Source organism: Oryctolagus cuniculus, chromosome 3 (assembly GCF_051225735.1).
Source record: "Oryctolagus cuniculus isolate XC-2025 breed Fujian yellow rabbit chromosome 3, ASM5122573v1, whole genome shotgun sequence".
NCBI lineage: Eukaryota > Metazoa > Chordata > Mammalia > Lagomorpha > Leporidae > Oryctolagus > Oryctolagus cuniculus.
Genome location: NC_142869.1, coordinates 129,665,735 through 129,690,642, shown reverse-complemented (window position 1 = coordinate 129,690,642; position 24,908 = coordinate 129,665,735). Strand labels below are relative to the sequence as shown.

The 24,908-nt window shown below is 39.2% G+C and overlaps 1 pseudogene; it reads left to right on the top strand.

Annotated features, from left to right (window-relative positions):
• Positions 1-17,349: 17,349 nt before the first annotated feature.
• LOC149127510 (ras GTPase-activating protein 4B pseudogene) lies at positions 17,350-19,018 on the top strand (annotated as a pseudogene).
• The last annotated feature ends 5,890 nt before the right edge of the window (positions 19,019-24,908 follow it).

Here is a 24,908-nt window from a genome sequence, read left to right as displayed (position 1 = left end):
ACTTCGAATCACTTACACTGTTCAAGTCCAAACTCAAAAACCAGACATGTGCATAATGACTTATATGAAGAGTATTTACCATAGTTATTCATCATAGAAAAATTATTAAAACTTAAGTGGTCAAAAGGAGGGGTTATTATTTTCAGCCAATTAAAATTATGACCTTTATAAAGAATAATTAGCAACATGAAGGGAAAAACACATTACACACTGTTGAGTAGGAAATGTAGACTACAAAATAGCATGTCTACTTTGGTCATAGTTTTGTTTGTAAAGTATATTATATATGCGTGTATCTGTGTGTAAATATTAAGTGACTAAATATAGAAGGAGATTTGATCTCTTCACCTAGCCTATATTAAATTTCCAAATGTTCTGTGATGTATATATAATGCATACATGTAAACAGAGACACATTTTTAGAATGAAGTTAAGGAAAATCTTCAAAATATTTATATGTTTAAAGGCAGTAAAGACAGTGAAGGAGAGAGAAAAGAGAGAGATCTTCCATCTGAAAGCCTACTTTCTAAATGGCCACAACGGCCAGTACTGGGCCATGCTGAAGCCAGGAGCCAAGAACTCTATCCAGGTCTCCCACATGGGTGGTAGGAGTCCAAGTACTTTGTGCTTCTTCTGCTTCTCTGCCAGGGTGCATTAAGAGAGAGCTGGATCAGAAGTGGAGCAGGCAGGACTAGAACCAATGCTCACATGGGATGCCAGCATCACAGCTAGGGGCTTAACCCACTGCACAACAATGCTGGCCTCCAGAAATGTTTTTTAAAACAGGATTCAAAAAGAAGTTTACAGGAAAGCAAAAGGAGATGGCTAAGATGATTCTTGTGGTCAAGGATTGGAGTTGGAGTCAATTGGAATACATTTAGCTTAAGATAGATAAATAGATAGTGTATATGAACATTTATAAATACATATATACACAAAGTCATATACATATATTCCCTTCTTGTGACAGCTGATAGGGCTTGAAAGTAACAACAGCCCAGCAGCATTGAACATACATAGTGCCCAGATCTTGATTTCTAAAACTATTCTACAATTAAAGGATCCAGGGGTCTTTGGAAAAATGGCTGAGTCTCAGTATCAGGCAAGGAGATATACAAATATGAACCTGGGACATCTCACAGTGCCAGAGAATAAAAGATTCTCCCCTAGTGAATAAATAACTCCATTATGAGGGGCATGACAATGGAACCAGATGAAAAATTGCCCAATGGCCAAAACGGTAATAATATAAGTAATAACATGCATGAATTGGTATAGGAACTTTCAAATTTTGTGGAAAATTGAATTAAGATTTGTTTATTTTGGTTCAAAATTTTGAAATCCATGTATAGGTTTCTTTTATCATAATGTGTATTTTCTGTGAACTCTTTGAAGTTTCCTACTATTAGATAATATACACAGTATAAAGTAAATATTCCGAAATGAATTAATGATTGAATACATAAATAAATGAGTGAGGAGACAATTCTTTCAGGCAAACAATCCCAAATAAATTCCACCCTCAAAGATATGTGTCTACTTCGGGAGGCAAGATGGCAGAATAGGAAGGGAGCACACTGATAGTCCGGGGAGAGATAGTTTAATAAAAGTGTAGATACTGCAGGTTCAAGGAAGAGTAGGGGAGGAAACAGCAGAAGAAACTCTTCCGGAACGCGTGATTCACAGCGGACCTGCGTGGAGAGCGTGGGAGCCCACAGTTCAGGACACCAGCGGCAGACTCAACACACCAGCGCTGGAACGCGAGGTGAGCTGAACCTCAATAGCCCGAGACACTGGCAGGCAAGCGGAGAGAGGAGACTAGAAGGAACAACCCCCGGGGGGGAAAGTTCACCAGGCTAACTGGAAGAGAGAGAGAAAAAAAAAAGGTGACTGGTATGGACACAGGTTTCTCTCTCTCCGCTTACCTCTCAAGGGCTAGCAAGACAAAGAGCAGGCACCATCTTGGACATACGTCATAAGCAGAGCGACCTCAGGTCTGCACCGGCCCTGAGCCTAGCAGAAAAACCTGACTCTGGGCGGGGCGAATTAACAGGAGATTAGGACCTAGTAAATTTGTGGTGCTACTGAACTGAGACTGAAAAAAGAGACGGTGGGGGAGAGAACTCACAGAATTCATGTGAGCACTCTCCAGAGATGCTACAATTCCGTAACTTTGGCAACCCAGTGGGAGACTGAAGGAGAATTTGAGCCCACTCTGAGGGCAGAGGAGATTCCCTGTGTGGTCCTTGGGAAAGAGCTTCTGATCGCTGGCTCCTGTGGGTATATCATTTGCCTGCTAACTACCTCAAACTTCGTTCAGCTGTGCGGAATTACTTCCCTATTGAATCAAAAAAAGAAAGAGAGAGAGAGAGAGAGATTTACCACGCCTAACCTGGGAGTGTCACCTTTGGCACACCAAACAGAGCTCCCAGGCCACACCCATCTCAAGCCTCTAAGGCTCCATCAAAAACAGATAGTCCACTTAATCTAGAGTCATAGTATAACAAGAAAAAGCACCACAGTGAAGAAACCAAATATCTCCAATATGCCAAATAACAAACGCAAAAACCGAGGTAATAGAAACAAGGAAGTCACCATGACGCCCCCAAATGAAAGACACCCCAATTCAAGATTATGAAGATGATGACATAGAAGAAATGCAAGAAGCAGATCTCAAAAAATTGATAAGAACATTAAGAAGTTCTCAAAAACAAATTCTTGAACTACAGAAATCCTTAATGGACCAGATAGAAAATCTCTCTCGTGAAAATGAAATATTAAGGAGGAATCAAAATGAAACGAAACAACTAGTACAACAGGAAACTGTGATAGTGACTGAAGTGAAGAATTCAATAGATCAAATGAAAAACACAATAGAGAGCCTTACAAACAGAATGGGAGAAGCAGAAGAGAGAATATCGGACTTAGAAGACAGAGAACAGGAAAATATACAGTCAGACCAAAGAAAAGAAGAGCAAATTAGAAATCTAAAACATATTGTCAGGAATCTTCAGGATACTATTAAAAACCCAACATTCGAGTTCTAGGAGTTCCTGAAGGCATGGAGAGGGAGAAAGGATTAGAAGGCCTTTTTAGTGAGATATTAGCAGAAAATTTCCCAGGTTTGGAGAAAGACAGAGAAATCCTAGTACAGGAAGCTCACAGAACCCCTAATAAACACAACCAAAAGAGATCCTCACCACGACACGTTGTAATTAAACTCTCCACAGTGAAACATAAAGAAAAGATCCTAAAATGTGCAAGAGAGAAACGTCAGATTACTCTCAGAGGATCTCCAATCAGACTCACAGCTGACTTCTCATCAGAAACTCTACAAGCCAGGAGGGAATGGCGAGATATAGCCCAGGTACTAAGAGAGAAAAACTGCCAGCCCAGAATATTATATCCTGCAAAGCTCTCATTTGTGAATGAAGGTGAAATAAAGACTTTTCATAGCAAAGAGAAATTGAAAGAATTTGTCGCCACTCGTCCAGCCCTGCAACAGATGCTTAAAGATGTTACACACAGAAACACAGAAACACGGACATCAATATAAAAGAAGATAAAGGAAGGAAACCTCACAGCAAAAGATCACAGGGAATTCAAAGCATATATTAGAACTTATCTTTGGCAAATGGCAGGGCAAAGTTACCACTTATCATTAGTCACATTGAACGTTAATGGCCTGAACTGTCCAGTTAAAAGACACCGATTCGCTGATTGGGTTAAGGAACAAAACCCATCTATTTGCTGCTTACAAGAAACACATCTTTCCAACAAAGATCCATACAGACTGAAAGTGAAAGGCTGGAGAAAGGTATACCATGCCAACAGAAATGAAAAAAGAGCGGGCGTAGCCATCTTAATATCGGACAACATAAACTTTATCACAAAAACTGTTAAGAGAGACAAAGAGGGGCATTATATAATGATTGAGGGATTAATACAACAAGAAGATATAACAATTATCAATGTATATGCACCTAACTACAGGGCACCAATTTATCTAAAAGATTTGTTAATGGACTTAAAGGGAGACTTAGACCCCAATACAATAGTACTGGGGGACTTCAATACTCCACTCTCAGAAATAGACAGATCAACAGGACAGAAGATCAACAAGGAGACAGTAGATTTAAACGACACTATAGCCCAAATGGATCTAACAGATATATACAGAACTTTCAATTCTACAGCTAAAGATTTTACATTCTTCTCAGCAGTACATGGAACCTTCTCTAGGATTGACCACATACTAGGCCATAAAGCAAGCCTCAGCAAATTCAAAAGAATTAGAATCATACCATGCAGCTTCTCAGACCATAAAGGAATGAAGTTGGAAATGAGCAACTCAGGAATCCCTAGAGCATACGCAAACACATGGAGATTGAACAACATGCTCCTGAATGAACAATGGGTCATAGAAGAAATTAAAACAGAAATCAAAAACTTTCTGGAAGTAAATGAGGATAACAGCACAACATACCAAATCTTATGGGACGCAGCAAAAGCAGTGTTAAGAGGAAAGTTTATATCAATAGGTGCCTACATCAAGAAATTGGCAAGTTACCAAATAGATGAGGTTTCAGTTCATCTCAAGGATCTAGAAAACCTACAGCAAACCAGACCCAAATCTAGTAGAAGAGAAATAATTAAAATCAGAGAAGAAATCAACAGGATTGAATCAAGAAAAACATTACAAAAAATCAGCCAAGCGAAGAGCTGGTTTTTTGAAAAAATAAACAAAATTGACACCCCATTGGCCCAACTAACTAAAAAAAGAAGAGAAAAGACCCAAATCAATAAAATCAGAGATGAAAAAGGAAACGTAACAACAGACACCACAGAAATAAAAAGAATCATCAGAAATTACTACAAGGACTTGTATGCCAGCAAACAGGGAAACCTATCAGAAATGGATAGATTCCTGGACACATGCAACCTACCTAAATTGAACTAGGAAGACATCGAAAACCTAAACAGACCCATAACTGAGACAGAAATTGAAACAGTAATAAAGGGCCTCCCAACAAAGAAAAGCCCAGGACCAGATGGATTCACTGCTGAATTCTACCAGACATTTAAAGAAGAACTAACTCCAATTCTTCTCAAACTATTCAGAACAATCGAAGAAGAGGGAATCCTCCCAAATTCTTTCTATGAAGCCAGCATCACCTTAATCCCTAAGCCAGAGAAAGATGCAGCACTGAAAGAAAATTACAGACCAATATCCCTGATGAACATAGATGCAAAAATCCTCAATAAAATTCTCGCCAATAGAATGCAACAACACATCAGAAAGATCATCCACCCAGACCAAGTGGGATTTATCCCTGGTATGCAGGGATGGTTTAATGTGCACAAGACAATCAATGTGATACACCACATTAACAGACTGCAGAAGAAAAACCATATGATTATCTCAATAGATGCCAAGAAAGCATTTGATAAAATTCAACACCCATTCATGATGAAAACTCTAAGAAAACTGGGTTTGGAAGGAACATTCCTCAATACAATCAAAGCAATCTATGAAAAATCCACAGCCAACATCCTATTGAATGGGGAAAAGTTTGAAGCATTTCCACTGAGATCTGGTACAAGACAGGGATGCCCACTCTCACCACGCTATTCAATATAGTTCTGGAGGTTCTAGCCAGAGCTATTAGGCAAGAAAAAGAAATTAAAGGGATACAAATTGGAAAGGAAGAACTCAAACTATCCCTCTTTGCAGATGATATGATTCTTTATTTAGGGGACCCAAAGAACTCTACTAAGAGACTATTGGAACTCATAGAAGAGTTTGGAAAAGTAGCAGGGTATAAAATCAATGCACAAAAATCAACAGCCTTCGTATACACAGACAATGCCATGGCTGAGGAAGAACTGCTAAGATCAATCCCATTCACAATAGCTACAAAAACAATCAAATACCTTGGAATAAACTTAACCAAGGACGTTAAAGATCTCTACGATGAAAATTACAAAACCTTAAAGAAAGAAATAGAAGAGGATACCAAAAAATGGAAAAATCTTCCATGCTCATGGATTGGAAGAATCAACATCATCAACATGTTCATTCTCCCAAAACCTATTTATAGATCCAATGCAATCCCAATCAAGATACCAAAGACATTCTTCTCAGATCTAGAAAAAATGATGCTGAAATTCATATGGAGGCACAAGAGACCTCAAATAGCTAAAGCAATCTTGTACAACAAAAACAAAGTCAGAGGCATCACAATACCAGATTTCAGGACATACTACAGGGCAGTTGTTATCAAAAGAGCATGGTACTGGTACAGAAACAGATGGATAGACCAATGGAACAGAATTGAAATACCAGAAATCAACCCAAACATCTACAGCCAACTCATATTTGACCAAGGATCTAAAACCAATTCCTGGAGCAAGGACAGTCTATTCAATAAATGGTGCTGGGAAAACTGGATTTCCACGTGCAGAAGCATGAAGCAAGACCCCTACCTTACACCTTACACAACAATCCACTCAACATGAATTAAAGACCTAAATCTATGACCTGACACCACCCAGTTACTAGTGAACATTGGAGAAACCCTTCAAGATATTGGCACAGGCGAAGAGTTTCTGGAAAAGACCCGGGAGGCACAGGCAGTCAAAGCCAAAATTAACTATTGGGATTGCATCAAATTGAGAAGTTTCTGTACTGCAAAAGAAACAGTCAGGAGAGTGAAGAGACAACCGACAGAATGGGAAAAAAATATTTGCAAACTATGCAACAGATAAAGGGTTAATAACCAGAATCTACAAAGAGATCAAGAAACTCCACAAAAACAAAACCAACAACCCACTTAAGAGATGGGCCAAGGACCTCAATAGACATTTTTCAAAAGAGGAAATCCAAATGGCCAACAGGCACATGAAAAAATGTTCAAGATCACTAGCAATCAGGGAAATGCAAATCAAAACCACAATGAGGTTTCACCTCACCCCGATTAGAATGGCTCACATGCAGAAATCTACCAACAACAGATGCTGGCGAGGATGTGGGTAAAAAGGGACACTAACCCACTGTTGGTGGGAATGCAAACTGGTCAAGCCACTATGGAAGTCAGTCTGGAGATTCCTCAGAAACCTGAAGATAACCCTACTGTTCGACCCAGCCATCCCACTCCTTGGGATTTACCCAAAGGAATTTAAATTGACAAACAAAAAAGCGGTCTGCACCCTAATGTTTATTGCAGCTCAATTCACAATAGCTAAGACATGGAACCAACCTAAATGCCCATCAACAGAAGACTGGTAAAGAAATTATGGGATATGTACTCTTTAGAATACTATACCGCAGTAAGAAACAACGAAATCCAGTCATTTGCAACAAAATGGAGGAATCTGGAACACATCATGCTGAGTGAAATAAGCCAGTCCCAAAGGGACAAATACCATATGTTCTCCCTGATCGGTGACAACTGACTGAACACCAAAAAGGAAACCTGCTGAAGTGAAATGGGAACTATGGGAAACGGTGACTTGATCAGCATAGCCCTGACTGTTAATGAACAACTTAATACATTATCCCTCTTAGTAGTTTTTTTGTCTGTTCTACCTAATATGACTGGTTTAATTCTGTAATTAATACACAGTTATTCTTAAGTGTTGAAATTTAACTGAAATGTGATCCCTGTTAAACATAAGAGTGGGAATAAGAGAGGGAAGAGATGTATAATTTGGGGCATGATTGGGCTGACTTGCCCCAATTGGTAGAGTTGGAAACATACCAGGGGACTCCAATCCAATCCCATCAAGGTGGCATGTACCAATGCCATCTCACTAGTCCCAGTGATCAATTTCAGTTCACAATTGATCATAATGAAATGACTAAGAGTCAAACGGAGCACATAAACAAGCCTAGTACCTGCTAATACTAACCAATAGAATAAATAAAGGGGTGAGTTATCCAACATGGGAAGCGAGATACTCAGCAGACTCATAGAATGGCGGATGTCCTAAACAGCACTCTGACCTCAGAATCAGTCCTAAAAGCATTCAGATCTGGCTGAAAAGCCCATGAGAGTATTTCAGGCATGGAAAGCCAAGACACTCTGGCAAAAAAAAAAAAAAAAAAAAACACTAAATGGAAGATCTCTGTGAGTGAGATCCCAGTGGAAAGAATAGGCCTTCAAAGAAGGAGGTACCTTTCTCTGAAGGGAGGAGAGAACCTCCACTTTGAATATGACCTTGTCTGAACAAGATAAGAGTCGGAGAACTCAAGGGGCTTCCATAGCCTTGGAAACTCATGACTGGAGCATGGGGAGATTACTGATGCCGTAAACAAGAGTGTCAATTTTTTTAAAGTCAACAACAGGAGTCACTGGGCACTTACTCCTCATGTAGGATCTCTGTCCTTAATGTGCTGTACATTGAGACTTAATGCTATAACGAGTACTCAAACAGTATATTTCACTTTGTGTTTCTATGGGGGTGCAAACTGTTGAAAGCTTTACTTAATGTATACTAAACTGATCTTCTGTAAAAAAAAAAGAGATTATCAATTCCCAACTTGACTCTCACTGGGATTAAACATGACAATAGGTCTGATCTGATTTCATCATCATTTTAAAAATCATCTATTATTTTTCACTTTATGTTTCTGTGTGGGAGCAAACTGTTGAAATCTTTACTTAATGTATGCTAAACTGATCTTCTGTATATAAAGAGAATCGAAAATTAATCTTAATGTGAATGTAAGGGGAGAGGGAGTGGGAGAGGGGAGGTTTGCGGGTGGGAGGGATGTTATGGGGGGGGAAGCCATTGTAATCCATAAGCCGTGCTTTGGAAATTTATATTCATTAAATAAAAGTTAAAAAAAATTTCAATGGGTATTTCACATGTATCATATTTTTGGAGTTCTATAATCATAAGCACAGTCTAATATAAATGCATTTTCATTAATCTCCAAATTATTATTTACAGTAACTCCTCATCCATCATAAACCCCAAACTGCCATTAATCTAAACTCTGTCTCCAGAGATTTGCCAATTTTTTTGGATACATTACATTGTGTGGGGTTTTATTTCTGATTCTTCTCTTTTTTAAAAAAATTATTTTGTAACTACTTCCCAGGAATTATATCCTACAGAAAACAAGAAATAACAAGAAATGTTATACATTAATATGAACATCTATGTTAAGGATATATGTGATGTATTATATATAACATAATGAGACAATATATGTAATATAAATAGCCTACATTGGTTAAAATATGTCATATATTTTATTTCAGGTATACCTCAGAACTTTAAAGACATTGTTAACAATGCCATATCATAAAGTTGGAAGATAGTCTAATAGCCAATAAGAAATTAATAAATTATCATACATATATAATAATGTAGTATGCATCCATTTTCAAAATGAAGATAGATCTATATTATACTGATTATTACACCATTATCAGTATATTTAAAGCCTTTGGTTTGATGACACATCTTAATAAATTTAGTTAATAATATTTGAGATACCTGTTGATGTGCAAAGAAAAGCCCCATGCTACTCTGGCTTTCTGATCTGCTTCTAAAATATGACTAGTCATGAGATTTTTTTTGGTTTTGATCTTAGTGCATTAATGTTCAAATGATAGACACTCAAATTATTTGACTACTGTTGAAGGATTACATACAATGTTACATACTTTGTAAACATTTCTGAATGATGGATAAAACCTATTAAAATATATCAAAGGATCTTTGATCTTCTAAGCTTAGTTCTGGCAAACCTTTTTGTAAAGAGCCAGAAAGTGAATACTTTATGGTTTATGAACCATAATATCTCTGTTGTTGCCTAAAATATGTGTACGCTGTAAGTAAATAGATGTGGTTGTATTCCAACAAAACTATATTTACAAAAATAGCAAGGAGCTGGATTTGGCCTACAAAAACTGCTAATGCATTAAATCTTCCTTTTAAGAATACCGTGGGGCCAGCGCCGTGGCTCATCAGGCTAATCCTCTGCCTTGCGGCGCCGGCACATCGGGTTCTAGTCCCGGTCGGGGCACCGGATTCTGTCCTGGTTGCCCCTCTTCCATGCCAGCTCGCTGCTGTGGCCAGGGAGTACAGTGGAGGATGGCCCAAGTGCTTGGGCCCTGCACCCGCATGGGAGACTAGGCGAAGCACCTGGCTCCTGCCTTCGGATCAGCGCGGTGCACCGGCCGCGGTGGCCATTGGAGGGTGAACCAACGGCAAAAGGAAGACCTTTCTCTCTGTCTCTCTCTCTCACTGTCCACTCTGCCTGTCAAAAATAAATAAATAAATAAATAAATAAATAAATAAGAATACCGTGCATGCATGTTATTAACCATTTTAATGACAACAAAGTATGCCACTCCACATTTTTCAAGAAGCAGTTCAAATAAAACTTCAAAGCTTTAATTACAAAATAAGGTTACTTTCTACATTTTCTTTTTTTAAAAAATTCAAAATTTAATATGATTAAGAACTTTTATCTTTGACTAGGATAGAATTAGGTGATGTTTGCCAAGACTTTGAGATTTTTCAATCTTTCTGTGTATTAGAAGTCTAAACAAAATGAAAATTAGTACACATAATACATGTTTGGGAATTTTCAAGAGGTCATTATTTCCTCTAACTTTAGAAATGCATCATGTAGTGCCTTGGTCTGCCTTCTAGTGCTCCGTATTAATTCCACAGTTTAAAAACTTTGAAATGTGCAAATGTAATTCATAATCTTTATCTAAGGATTAGAAAACACAGATAATGGAAAATTAGATCATGTATGATGTCACTCAGCAATAATACCTGTGAGAGTACTGCCTTGATTCACTATCATAAATATTATTTCCCTTTACTCCTTAACTCGTTCCAGTAATTTCCAGTCCCAGGATCCTGTCAAAACTTATTCCCTCCAAGTTAACACCAAGTTAACAGCCAGCGCACCGTGCTGATCAGATGGAAGCAGCCAGGTGCTTCTCCTGGTCTCCCATGTGGGTGCAGGACCCAAGCACTTGGGCCATCCTCCACTGTACTCCCTGGCCACAGCACAGAGCTGGCCTGGAAGAGGTTCAACCGGGACAGAATCCAGTGCCCCGACCAGGACTAGAACCCAGTGTGCCAGCGCCGCAAGGCGGTGGATTAGCCTAGTGAGCCGCAGCGCCGGCCCTCATTTGTTTTTAAAAATGTCTTTCTGTATAAGGACTGATTTTATTTCAATTGTCAAATATTAGTTGGTTGCCAATATGTGAGTTCATGTCTAGGGTTTCTATTATGTCTCATCGGTCAACAGGTCTACTTTTGTTCCAGTACCAGGCTATTTTAATTAGAACAGCCCTCTACAACCCACTTAAGAGATGGGCCAAGGACCTCAATAGACATTTTTCAAAAGAGGAAATCCAAATGGCCAACAGACACATGAAAAAATGTTCAGGATCACTAGCAATTAGGGAAATGCAAATCAAAACCACAATGAGGTTTCACCTCACCCCAGTTAGAATGGCTCACATTCAGAAATCTACCAACAATAGATGCTGGAGATGATGTGGGGGAAAAGGGACACTAACCCACTGTTGGTGGGAATGCAAACTGGTTAATCCACTATGGAAGTCAGTCTGGAGATTCCTCAGAAACCTGAAGATAACCCTACCGTTCAACCCAGCCATCCCACTCCTTGGAATTTACCCAAAGGAATTTAAATTGGCAAACAAAAAGTTGTCTGCACCCTAATGTTTATTGCAGCTCAATTCACAATAGCTAAGATCTGGAACCAACCCAAATGCCCATAAACAGCAGACTGGATAAAGAAATTATGGGACATGTACTCTATAGAATACTATACAGCAGTCAAAAAACAATGAAATCCAGTCATTTGCAACAAGATGGAAGAATTTGGAAAACATCATGTTGAGTGAATTAAGCCAGTCCCAAAGGGATAAATATCATACGTTCTCCATGATCAGTGGAAACAAACAGAGCACCAAAGGGGAAACTTGTTGAAGTGAAATGGACACTATGAGAAACAGTGACTTGATCAGCTCTTGTCCTGACTGTTGATGTACAATGTAATACTTTATCCATTTTAGTATTTTCTCTTTGTTTTGTTCTAGTATTATTGGTTGAACTCTGTAATTAACACACAATTATTCTTAGGTGTTTAAATTTTAACTGAAAAGTGATCCCTGTTAGGAATTTGGAAAATATTATTCTGAGTGAAATAAGCCAGTCCCAAAGGGACAAATACCATATGTTCTCCCTGATAGGTGACAACTAACTGAGCAACAAAAAGGAAACCTATTAAAGTGAAATGAACACTATGAGAAACGGTGACTTGATCAGCCCTTGGCCTGACTGTTGATGAACAACTTAATACATTATCCTTCTTAGTACTTTTGTTTGTTCTACTTAATACTTTTGGTTGAATACTGTAATCAATACACAATTCTTCTTAAGTGCTGAAACTTAACTGAAAAGTGATCACTGTTAAATATAAGAGTGGGAATAAGAGAGGGAAGAGATGTGCAATTCGGGACATGCTCAAGCTGACTTACCTCAAACGGTAGAGTTAGAAACATACCAGGGGTTTCCAATTCAATCCCATCAAGGTGGCATGTACCAATGCCATCTCACTAGTACCAGTGATCAATTTCTGTTAACAGTTGATCATAATGATAGGACTAAGAACCAAAGGGATCACATACAAGACTAGTGTCTGCAAATACTAACTGATAGAATCAAAAAGGGAGAGAACAATCAAACATGGAAAGTGAGATACACAGCAGATCCATAGAATGGCAGATGTCCTAAACAGCACTCTGGCCTCAGAATCAGCCTTAAGGCACACGGTTCTGGCTGAAAAGCCCATGAGAGCATTGCAGTCATGGAAAGCCAAAACACTCTGGGGAAAAAGAAAAACCTAAATGAAAGATCTCTGCGTGTGATTGAGATCCCAGTGAAAAGAACAGGTCATCAAAGAAGGAGGTACCTTTCTCTGAAGGGAGGAGAGAACTTCCACTTTGACTATGACCTTGTCTACATATGATCAGAGTTGGTGAACTCAGAAGGCTCCCATAGCATTGGCAACTCATGACAAGAGCCTAGGGTGATTACTGATGCCATAAACAAGAGTGTCAATTTGTTAAGTCAACAACAGGAGTCACTGTGCACTTACTCCTCATGTAGTATCTCTGTCCTTAATGTGCTGTACATTGTGATTTAGTGCTATAACTAGTACTGAAACAGTATTTTTCACTTTGTGTTTCTATGTGGGTGCAAACTGTTGAAATCTTTACTTAATATATGCTAAACTGATCTTCTGTATATAAAGAGAATTGAAAATGAATCTTGATGTGAATGGGAGGGCGGAGGGAGAGGGAAAGAGGAGGGTTGCGGGTTAGAGGGAAGTTATGGGGGGGAAGCCATTGTAAACCATAAGCTGTACTTTGGAAATTTATATTCATTAAATAAAAGTTAAAAAAAAATAACAGCCCTCTACTATGCCTTGAAATCCGGTATTGTGATGCATCAAGCTTCATTTTTACTTAAGATTGCTTTAAATATTTGGGATCTTTTATTTTTCCATATGAATTTTAGGATCCTTTTTAATGTAATTGTGAAGAATGTCCTTGGTGTCTTTATTGGGATTGCTTTGAATATTTTGATTACTTGGGGTAGTATGGACATTTTGATGATATTAATTTTTCCAGTCTATGAACATTGAATATTTTCATATTTTTGTGTCTTTTATTTCTTTCTCTTTTTATAAAAGATTGCATTTATTTATTTGGGAGGTAGATTTACAGTGAGAGGGAAAGATAGAAATGTCTTCCATCTACTTGTTCACCCCCAGTTGGCCACAAAGGCCAGAGCTGTGCTGATCCAAAGCCAGGAGCCAGGGGCTTCTTTCATGTCTCCCACATGGGGTACAGGAGCCCAAGGATTTGGGCCATCTTCTATTTGTTTCCCAGGCAATAGCAGAGAGCTGAATTGGAAGAGTAGCAGCTGAGACTTGAACCATCAGCCATATGGGATGCCGGCACCTCAGGACAGGGCATTAACCCACTGCACCACAGCACCACCCCTTCTAATCATCTTTTATTGGAGTCTCTCAGTTTCTCTATATAAAGGGTCATATCAACTGCAAACTGGGGTAATTGTGCTTCTTTCATTCCAATTCATATCACTTTGATTTGTTTTTCTTACCTAATGTCTCTGGCTAAAACTTCTAGAAGTATATTGAAAAAAATGGTGAAAATGGTCGTCCTTGGCTCCAGATTTAGTAGAATTCCTCCCAGCTTCTCCCCATTCTATGTGATGCTGCCTATGGTTTAGTCATATATTGCTTTGATTGTGTCATGGTATGTTTCTTCTCTGCAATTTTTAAAGGTTTTCATATTGAGATAATCATATGGCTTTATCTTTCATTTTGCTGATTTTAAATAACATATGTATTGATTTGCTATGTTGAACCACCCCAGCATCCCTCAGATAAATTCCACTTTGGATAGATTAACTTGTTGATGTATTGCTAGATTCTATTTGTTACTATTTTATTGAGAATTTTTGCATTTATGTCCACTAGGAATATTAGTATATAGTTCTTTTTTTGACAGGCAGAATGGACAGTGAGAGACAGAGAGACAGAGAGAAAGGACTTCCCTCTGTTGGTTCACCCCCCAAATGGCTGCTACAGCCAGGGCTGCGCAGATCTGAAGCAGAAGCCAGGTGCTTCTCCTGGTCTCCCATGCAGGTGCAGAGCAGAAGCACTTGGACCATTCTCCACTGCACTCCTGGGCCACAACAGAGAGCTGGACTGGAAGAGGAGCAACCATGACAGAATCTGGCGCCCCAACCAGGACTAGAACTCGGTGTGCCAGTGCCGCAGGTGGAGGATTAACCTATTGAGTCGTGGCGCTGGCTAGTATAGTTCTTTTTATTACATCTCTCTGCTTTTGTAATTAAGGAAATGCTGACCTCAAAGAATGGGTTTGGATTGATCCTTTTCAATTCTTTTGAATAATATAATAATGGGAATCAGTACTTCCTTTAAAGTTTGGTAGAATTCAGTCTCTTAAGGCTGGCGCTGTGGCATAGAAGGTTAAGCCTCTACTTGCAGTTTCTGCATCCCATATACATGTTGGTTCAAGCCCCAGCTGTGCCACTTCCAGTCCACCTTGGGCCCTTACACCCATGTGGAAGACCCAGAAGAACCTCCAAGCTCCTGGCTTTGGTTTGTCCCAGCCCCAGCCATTGTAGCCAAACCATTTGGGGTGAGAACCAGTAAATAGATTCATTCTCTCTCTCTCTCTCTCTCTCTCTCTCTCTCCCTCTCTCTCTCTCTCTCTCTCTCCCTCTCTCTCCCTCTCTCTCCCTCTCTCTCCCTCTCTCTCTCCCTCCCTCTCTCTATCTCTCTCCCTCATCTCCCCCTCTTTTTCTCTCTGTATCTCTGTCTTTTAAATAGATAAATAATATTTTAAAAATGAATTCAATCTCTTCTACAATAGTATTTGGAAAGTTGGATTTCACATGTTGAAGTTTGAAACAAGTTTGATCAAACTCACAGTGGATCAAGCATCTAAACCTAATACCCCAAACCATCACATTATTAGAGAAAAATGTAGAGGAAAGTCTACAATATATTGGCCTAGGCAAAGAATTCTTGGGTAAGATCCCAGAAGCATAGTAATAAAACAAAAACAAATAGACAAATGTGATTACATCAAACAAGAAGTTGCTTGCAAAAAATGAAATAATTAACAAAGTGAAGAGGTAATCAACATAATGGGAGAAAATATTTGCAAAATATGCATCCAATGAAAGATTAAAATCCAGAATATATAGGGAACTTAAGAAATTTAACAACAAAACACTCCAGTTAAAAAATGGATAAATGGCATGAAGAAGCATTTTTCAAAGGGTGAAATACAAATGGCCAACAGACAGATGAAAAAAATTCAGGGAAATGCGAATAAAAATCACGATGAGATGTTACCGCAGCCTAGTTAGAAGGCTATCATCCCAAAATCAAAAATGACAAATGCTGGCCTTAATCATAAATATTCTGAAATAAGCATTAAAACTATCACTCATTTATCTAGTTTTCTATTGCTTTTTTAGTGTATTCATCATAGTCTATTTCTTTTGTTCTCATTTCCCTCTTTTTAAAAGGAATTTTTCTAGAGCTCAACTTTGATATTCTTTCTAATGACTTTTACCACCTTGTATGTACTAATGACTTCCAAATTTGTATCTCTAGTCCAGGAACCCTCCTTCATTTCAGATTAGTATATCACACTCCTACTTGAGATCTCTCTTTGGGTATCTATTGTGTATTTAAATCCTAACAAGCCAAAATGTTACTAATGTTATTCTTCCTCATACCTGTCCCTTATATACTCTTTCTGCTTAAAACCCTTAAAAGTAAAAATCTACTTTTTTTGACAGCGTTAGAGAGAGAAAGAGAGACAGAGAGAAAGGTCTTCCTTTTCCATTGGTTCACTCCCCAAGTGGCCGCCACGGCCAGCATGCTACACCAATCTGAAGCCAGGAGGCAGGTGCTTCCTTCCAGTCTCCCATATAGGTGCAGGGTCCAAGCACTTGGGCCATCCTCCACTGCCTTCCCAGGCCACAGCAGAGAGCTGGACTGGAAGAGGAGCAATCGAGAATAGAACCCGGAGTGCTGGCGCCACAGGTGGAGGATTAGCCTAGTAATCCGTGTCGCTGGCCTAAAACTATTTTTAAAAGTAAAATCTACTGTACATATCACAACTTGTCTTCTGGCCAGAATTCCTGGATTTGAATTTGGGGTCTGCTGTGGGTGGGCTGTATGAGTTTAGGCAAATCACTTGACCTTCTTGTACTTAGTTACTTCCTTTACAAGACGCCTAATATGTTACCTACCTCACAGAACTGTGAGGATTAACAATGCTTTAACACATGAACAATGCTTAATACAACACTTTGTAATTGTGTATTATGTGCTGAAAAATCTATTGTCATCAATACTAAGGGTTTCTCTCATAGTGACCCCTTTTAATATGGATTTTAGTGACACAGAATCTTGAAAATAGCAATGACAATCAAACCTGGTTTATTTATCCCTGCATATAATAAAAGTAACACTGTCTTTTCTCTTTTGCTTTGTTAGAAGATTTGACGTAAAGTTAATTATTTACTAGTAGTAGTGTATTTTCCTTGTTCCTACATGTTTCTTTTGAAGTTAATCCCACTTGTAGAGTATTACTGTACATAAAATCGCTAAGTAGAGCACTTAGGAGGTAGTGCTTTACCTTAAATTGTTGCTAAATACATCTTTTAAATTGTTTCAATAAGAAAATTGAAGTATTTCTTTAAGTGTATATGGAATTGCAATATATGGAATTACAATATATGGAATGCCTGGACCTGCTGTTCCAGCTGGAGCTGGGCTGCAACAGCGAGGCCAACTGCTCTTTTGCAGCAACTCTCTGGCCTCCAACTCTACAGAGTCTTTTCTGAAGGTGGCAGGGTGTGGAATCTGCAAGGCGTGCTGGGCCCCATCCTTGACTGGGTGTTTGAAGAGAAGTACGTGGAGCTGGGCAACAGCAAGGTGGAAGTTAAGGACCTATGGTGCTCTGGGCTGCTCTGCCTGCAGACCTAGGCTGAGGTGCTGGAGCAGAGTGTACAAACGCTGCGCGCCCACCTGAGGGCGCTGCTGAGCGCAAGCTGTCGCTGGGTTCGCGCATGCCCCGCCGTGGTCCGCGCCACCTTCCACCCGCTCTTCCCCAACGCCCAGCGTAAGAACGTGCGGCTCCTCGCCATCCCCGGCTTCGTGTGTCCGCGCTTCTTCTCTCCGGCCATCATGTCGCCCAAGCTCTTCTCCCTGCGGGAGCGGCACGCGAACGCCCGAACCAGTCGTACCCTGCTCCTGCTGTCCCAAGCCATTCAGAACGCGGGCAACACGGACACGATGGTGCCCAGGGCCAAGGAGGCGTGGATGGAGCCTCTGCAGCCCACAGTGTGCCGGGCGTGGGGCCGCTGAAGGACTTCATCACCAAGCTCTTGGACATTGAGGAGGAGGAGGCGGAGCTGCACCTGCAGCCTTCTCTGAGCTTGCAGGTGCTGCCGGTGAAGGAGGGGCCGCTTTTCGTCCACAGGACCAAGGCCAAGGATCCCCTGGCCACCTCCTTCAGGAAGCTCTGCTTCTCCCTCACCACCGAGGCCCTCAGCTTCTCCCAGACGCCCGGCTCCAGGAACAGCGCCCTCCTCAAGCTGGCCCACATCCAGGTGGCCGAAAAGGTGGAGAAGAGCTTCTGCAGCTCCCTCGTCATGCGGGTCATCTACACGGAGGACGCGGGCGGGCCCCAGACCGCCCACCTGCAGTGCAAGTGTGTGAATGAGCTGAGCCAGTGGGTGTCGGCGCTGCGGAAGTGAGCGCCAACAACCCGGCCTGCTGGGTTCCTGCCACCCTGGCGTCTTCCGCGGGCACAAGTGGAGCAACGGGGACAAGTCAGGTGGGGGCCGCAACAGGACACAGTCATGGGTGACCCTGCAGGAGCGGAGTGGCCCTCTGGACCACGACCTGGAGGCCCAGCTCCTCTCCCAGCGCCTGCAGGGCGCGGAGCCTGCACTACGGAAGATGTGTTGGGAGCTGTCTGCAAGATCAAATAAGAAATATGGAATTAAATGTTAATTTTGGTGCAAAAATTTCTTAAATGCACACTTCTTTCATACTAAACATTGTCCACTGATGATAAGAACCCCTTGTGTTTATGGTCTTAAATATATTTGAACCAAAATGAGCATAATATGTGAAACCTTGTCATGTTTGTCTTCAGTTTCTTCTATGAAGCCCAAAGTCAGGAGCCTCTCTGCCCAGCCATGATGTTTCAAGTGAGTATTCCATGCTTTGTCATATTTTTGGAGTTCTATAATCATAAGCACAGTCTAATATAAATGCATTTTCATTTATCACCAAATTTTTCATATTATTTACAATAACTCCTCATCCACCAGTAGCCCCAGACAGGCATTAATCTAAACTCAGTCTCCAGAGGTCAGCCATTCTTTTGGATATGCTACAATGTGTGGGGTTTTGCTTCTGATTTCCTCTGTTTCTTAAAATATGTTGACTTTCATTATTTTTGTGGTCGTTCATTTCTTAATTGATTTGTATTGCCAAATAGTATGCCATTACAAAAGATATACAGCATGCTGTTTTTCTTACATATTAATATTTGGGTTGCTTTCATGAATATTGCTGCAGTGAACCTTTATTGGTGTGTGGATTTTGTATCTTTTGGTGGCATGCCTGGGAGATAAACTACTGAGGCAATAAACAGTCCCATGTAGAACATGCTGAGAAACTGCCAAATGATTGTCCATAATGGCTGCACTGGAATTTTATGAGGGTTCCATGCTCTTCCTGTCCCTGGCAACATTTGTCTATGGCTGAATCATTTTACTATATATGAATTGATATATTTCCCAAGATTTGATTTCATTTTCAATGACTAATAGCAACCATATTTTTTCTGTATTAAAATTAAAATGTCTTACTGAAATCACTGCTGTGTTTTAAAAATTGCGTGCTCTTATATTTTTCTTTTCTAGTATAAAATCCAATTTTTTAAATTTCTTAGTAATATTTTCACTTTGATGCTACATTGAATGCTAATGCTAATTGTATTTTCATGATTCTCATTGCTACTGTATAGAAATACGATTCATGCTTATATCTTTATTTTATATTCTGAACATCACTGAGTTTTACTTTGGGATTTTAGTGAATACCTCAGAATGTCTCTTGCTTGCAAATATGTCTTAGATGTTACAAGGCATGTTTGCTCTTTTGTATGCAATCTGGAGTTTTTCCTTGTGTGTGTATGATTTCTTTAGCACAATCATCGATTACATTGCTGTATAGAAGTGTTAAAATATCTATGCCTCATTCACATTTTGAAGGAATTTACTATTGATTTTACATAGGCGCCCTTCCTGTGGCGAGATTCTCTTCAATTCAGTTTGTTTAGGGTTTAAATCATAAGCTGAATTTAGTCAGCTTTTTCTCTATCAATGAATTTATCAAAGATTGATTTTCTTTTATTAGCATAGCTTATTATATTAAATGATTGTCCTTAGTATTAATATATTTTTTTTAATTTGAGAGGCATAGGGAGAGAGAAAAAAAGGGAGAATGATGGAATGAATGCTACTCTCATCTCAATGACCAGGTCTGAGATGGAACTGGAACCAGAGCCAGATGCCAGAATCCACAAACATAATCCTGGCTTCCTTGTGGGTGGCAAAGACCCCAATTACTTGTCCCATCACCACTTTCTCCCATATTCTGCATTGACAGGAAGCTGGAGTCAGGAGCCAGAGCTGAGAATTGAATGAAAACACTGGAATATGGGATGCAAGCATCTTAACTGAGAGGCCAAATGCCCACTCTTAGTCTCTCTGTATTCAACTCCTTTGGTCTGTGTATCTGTTTTATTGCTAATATGATACTTTTTGGTTATTTTTATTTTGGATTAAGGAAATGTCAGACCTTCAACTTTTATCATTTTTTGGAATTAACAATTTATTCATTTATTTGTAAATACTTTAGGAATATAGTGATTTTTCCTCACACTCCCACTCTTCTTCCTCCACCTTCTTCTACTCCCAGTCTTATTTTTACTAAGAACTATTTTCTTTTTTTTTTTTTAACAGGCAGAGTGGACAGTGAGAGAGACAGAGAGAAAGGTCTTCCTTTGCCGTTGGTTCACCCTCCAATGGCCGCCGCGGGCAGCGCGCTGCAGCCAGCGCACCGCGCTGATCCGATGGCAGGAGCCAGGAGCCAGGTGCTTTTCCTGGTCTCCCATGGGGTGCAGGGCCCAAGCACCTGGGCCATCCTCCACTGCACTCCCTGGCCACAGCAGAGAGCTGGCCTGGAAGAGGGGCAACCGGGACAGAATCCGGCGCCCCAACCGGGACTAGAACCCGGTGTGCCAGCGCCGCTAGGCGGAGGATTAGCCTAGTGAGCCGCGGCGCCGGCCTAAGAACTATTTTCAATTAACTTTATACACATTCAATGAAGTATACTAAGAGTTCCACAAAGTACATGAAAAAAACTTTTCTCAACAGTCAAGACAAGTGTTTTTCAAAGTTGTGAAATCTCAAAATGTTAATTCCACTTCTATAGATTACTATTTAGGTGTTTTCTTAGTTATCGCTGATAATAGAGACCATATTTAACTTTTGTGGCCTGGCTTTTTTCACTAAGGAAGATGTTGTCCTGTTACATCCTTTTTTTCCAACTGATAGGTTTTCTTTTTTTTTTTACTGCTGTGTAGTATTCCATGGTGTGCATACCCCATAATTTAACTTGTCTTCAGTTGATGGACATTTGGATTGATTAGATATCCTAGGTGTTGTGAATTGAGCTGCAATAAACATAGGGTACAGATAACTCTTGCATATGCAACTTTTAATTCCATTGGTCAAAATCCCAGGAGCAGAATGGCTGGGTTACATGGTAGATCTATATTCAGGTTTCTGAAGTATCACCATACTGTCTTCCAATGTTGCTGTAACATCAGTGAATTGGGGTACCTTTTTACATACATTCTCACCAGGATTTATTGTTTGTTGACTTATGTATGAAAGCCATTCAAATGGATGTGAAGTGAAACTTCAATATGGTTTTGATTTGTGTTTCCATGATAGATAGTGATCCTGATCATTTTTTCATGTGTCTGTTGACACATTTGGATTTCTTGTTTTGAAAATTAACTGTTTAAGTCCTTTGCCTATCTCTTAACTGGATTGTTTCTTTTATTGTTGCTCAGTTTCTTGAGTTCTTTATATACTATGGTTATTAATCCTTTATCAGTGGTATAGTTTGTAAATGATTTCTCCCATTCTGTGGTGGCCTCTTCACTTTGCTGAGTGTTTCTTTTGCAGTGCAGAATCTTCTCTCATTGATATAATCTCAATTACCAATTTTGCCTTTGATTCACTGGGCATCTGGGGTCTTTTCCAAGAACTCTTTGTCTATGCCAGTTGAAGAGACTCCAGGGGTTGATTTTCACTCTTTTGTCAAAGATAAATTGGTTGTAGATATATGGATTTATTTCTGTAATTTCTATTCTGTTTATTGGTCTGCCCATCTGTTTTCCTGCAGTACCTGGATGTTTTGATGATACATGTCTGGCAGTAAATTGTGAAATCTGGAATTGTGATGCCTCTGGCTTTGTTTTTATTGTATAAGATTCCTTTAGCTATTGAGGTCTGTTGTGTTTCCATCTGGATTTCAGTATCATTTTCTCTATGTCTAAGAAGAATGTCCTTGGTATTTTTTATTGGCATAGCATCAAATGTGTAAATTGCTTTTGGCAGTATGGTCATTTAGATGATATTGATTCTTCTAATCCATGAACAGGGACCATTTTGGATTTATTGTGTCTTCTTCTATTCATTCTTTAATGATTTGTAATTCTCATCATAGAGAGCTTTGAAATCATCTATTTGCTAATCATATGGTTTTTGTTTTTCAGTTTGTGAATGCAAGGTATCACATTGATTTGCATATATTGAACCATCTCTGCATATGTGAGATAAATCCCACTTGTTCTGGAAAAATGATCTTTCTGATGTGTTGTTGGATTCAATTGACTAGTATTTTGTTGATTTTTATATCAATGTTTCTCTGTTGTATTTTTTTCAGGTTTAAAGAATGAGGTGATGCTGGCTTCATAGAAGGAGTTGGAGAGGATTCCCTCTCTTTCAATTGTTTTGAATAGATTGAGAAGAATTGTATTTAGTTCTTCGTTAAATGTCTGGTAGAATTTAGCAGTGAAGCCATCCAGTCCTGTACTTTTCTTTGCTGGGATTGTCTTTATTATTGATTCAGTTTCTATCTATTGGCCAGTTTAGGTTTTCTGTGTGCTAAATTTAGGTAATTGTATGAGTCCAGAAATCTAATCATTTCTTCTATGTTTCCCTATTTTTTTGCATACTGCTCTTTGTGGTAATTTCTGATGATTCTTTTTTTTGGGGGGGGTATCTGTTATTATATTTCCTTTTTCAACTCTACTTTTATTTCTTGGTTTTCTTCCTCCTTTTTGGTTACTTAGGCCAATGGCACATCAATTTGTTTATTTTTTCAAAAAGTCTACTTTTCATTTTGCTGATATTTTGTATTCTTTTTTTGGTTTCAATTTTGTTCAGTTCTTCTCTAGTTTTAAGTATTTCCTTTCTCCTACTAGTTTTGGGTTTGGTTTGCTGTTGTTTATCTAGGACCTTAAGATGCACTGATAGCTCATTTATTTGGTGCCTTTCCAATTTCTCCATGTAGTTACCAGCTACTATAAACTTTCCTCTTAACACTGTTTTTGCTATATCCCCTAAGTTTTGATGTATTGTATTGTATTGATGTATTGTATTGGTATCTTCCACCAATCCCAACTCTGCTACCCACATGCCGAGTACGCTGCTCTCCTCCAATCAGGAGCAGGATCAGCTCCTGCAGGTCATCATTCAAGTTGGCGAGAGGCAGCTGCATAGAAGTTGTTTACTCCCTTCTCAGCGCCATATTGTGGGAGAGCAGATGCATAGAATAAGTCTTAATTCCAGTAACTTAGTCTAGTCCGAGTTGCTCCCCATAATCTTCATTCATTCCAGAATTTTTTTTATTTTTTTTATTTCTTCAGTGACCCACTATTCATTCAGGAGCATATTGTTCAGTATACAAGTGTTTGCATATGTTCTAGAGATTCTTGAGTTGCTGATTTCCAAGTTCATTCCATTGTCTTTAGAGAAGAAGCATAGTATGATTTCATTTTTTTTAATTTCCTGAGGTTTGCTTTGTAGCCTAGTATCTGATCTATCATTAAGAATATTTCATGCACTACTGATGTGAATGTATATTCTGCATCTGTAGAATGAAAAGTTCTGTAGATATCTGTTAGGTCCATTTGGTCTATATAAAAATTAACTCTGTTGTTTTCTGATTTTCTGTCTGGTTGATCTGTCCATTGCTGAAAATATAGTATTGAAGTCCCCCATTACTACTGTTTTGAAGTTTATGTCTCCCTTTAGACCCATTAACATTTCTTTTAAATAGCAAATAACCCTTAATTAGGTGCATATACAATAACACTAGCCACATCTTCCTGTTGAATTGATACTTTCTTTTTTTTTAAACAGTTTTTGTGTTAAATTCTATTTTGTCTGATATTAGGATGGCTATTCCAGCTCTGTTTTGGTTTCTGTCAGCATGGAATAACTTTTTTCATCCGTTCACTTTCAGTCTGGGTTTATCTTTGGGGGATGCACTTCTTGTAGGCAGCAAGTAGATGGATTTTGTTTTTTAATCCATTCAGCCAGTCTGTATCTTTTCACTGGAGAGTTGAGGCCATTTACATTCAGGGTGACTATTGATAAGTAACATATTGGCCCTGCCATTTTTACATAAATATTACTGTTGTTTACTTTGGATTTCTTGTAAACTTTGGGAGATTTTCTGGTTTCACCTTCTTTTGTAGTGATGACTATGTTTCTGTGTGTAGCACATTCTAAAGCATCTTTTGTATGGCTGGAGGAGTGGTGACAAACTCTTGATTTCTGTTTGTTATGGAAGGTCTTTATTTCACCTTCATTCATAAATGAAAGCTTAGCAGTATATAGTATTCTAGGTTGACAGTTTTTTTCACTTTAGATTTGGAATATATCTTGCCATTCTTTTCTAGGCTGTGGGTTTTCTGATGAGAAGTCTGCTGTGAGTCTAATTGGAGATCCTCTGAAAGTGTACTGTTGTTTCTCTGGTGCACATTTTACAATCTTTATGTTTTATTGTGGAGAGTTTGACTACAATGTGTCATGGTGAAGATCGTTTCTGGTCATATCCATTAGGAGTTCTGTGTGCTTGCTGTACTTGGACATCCCTTCCTTTC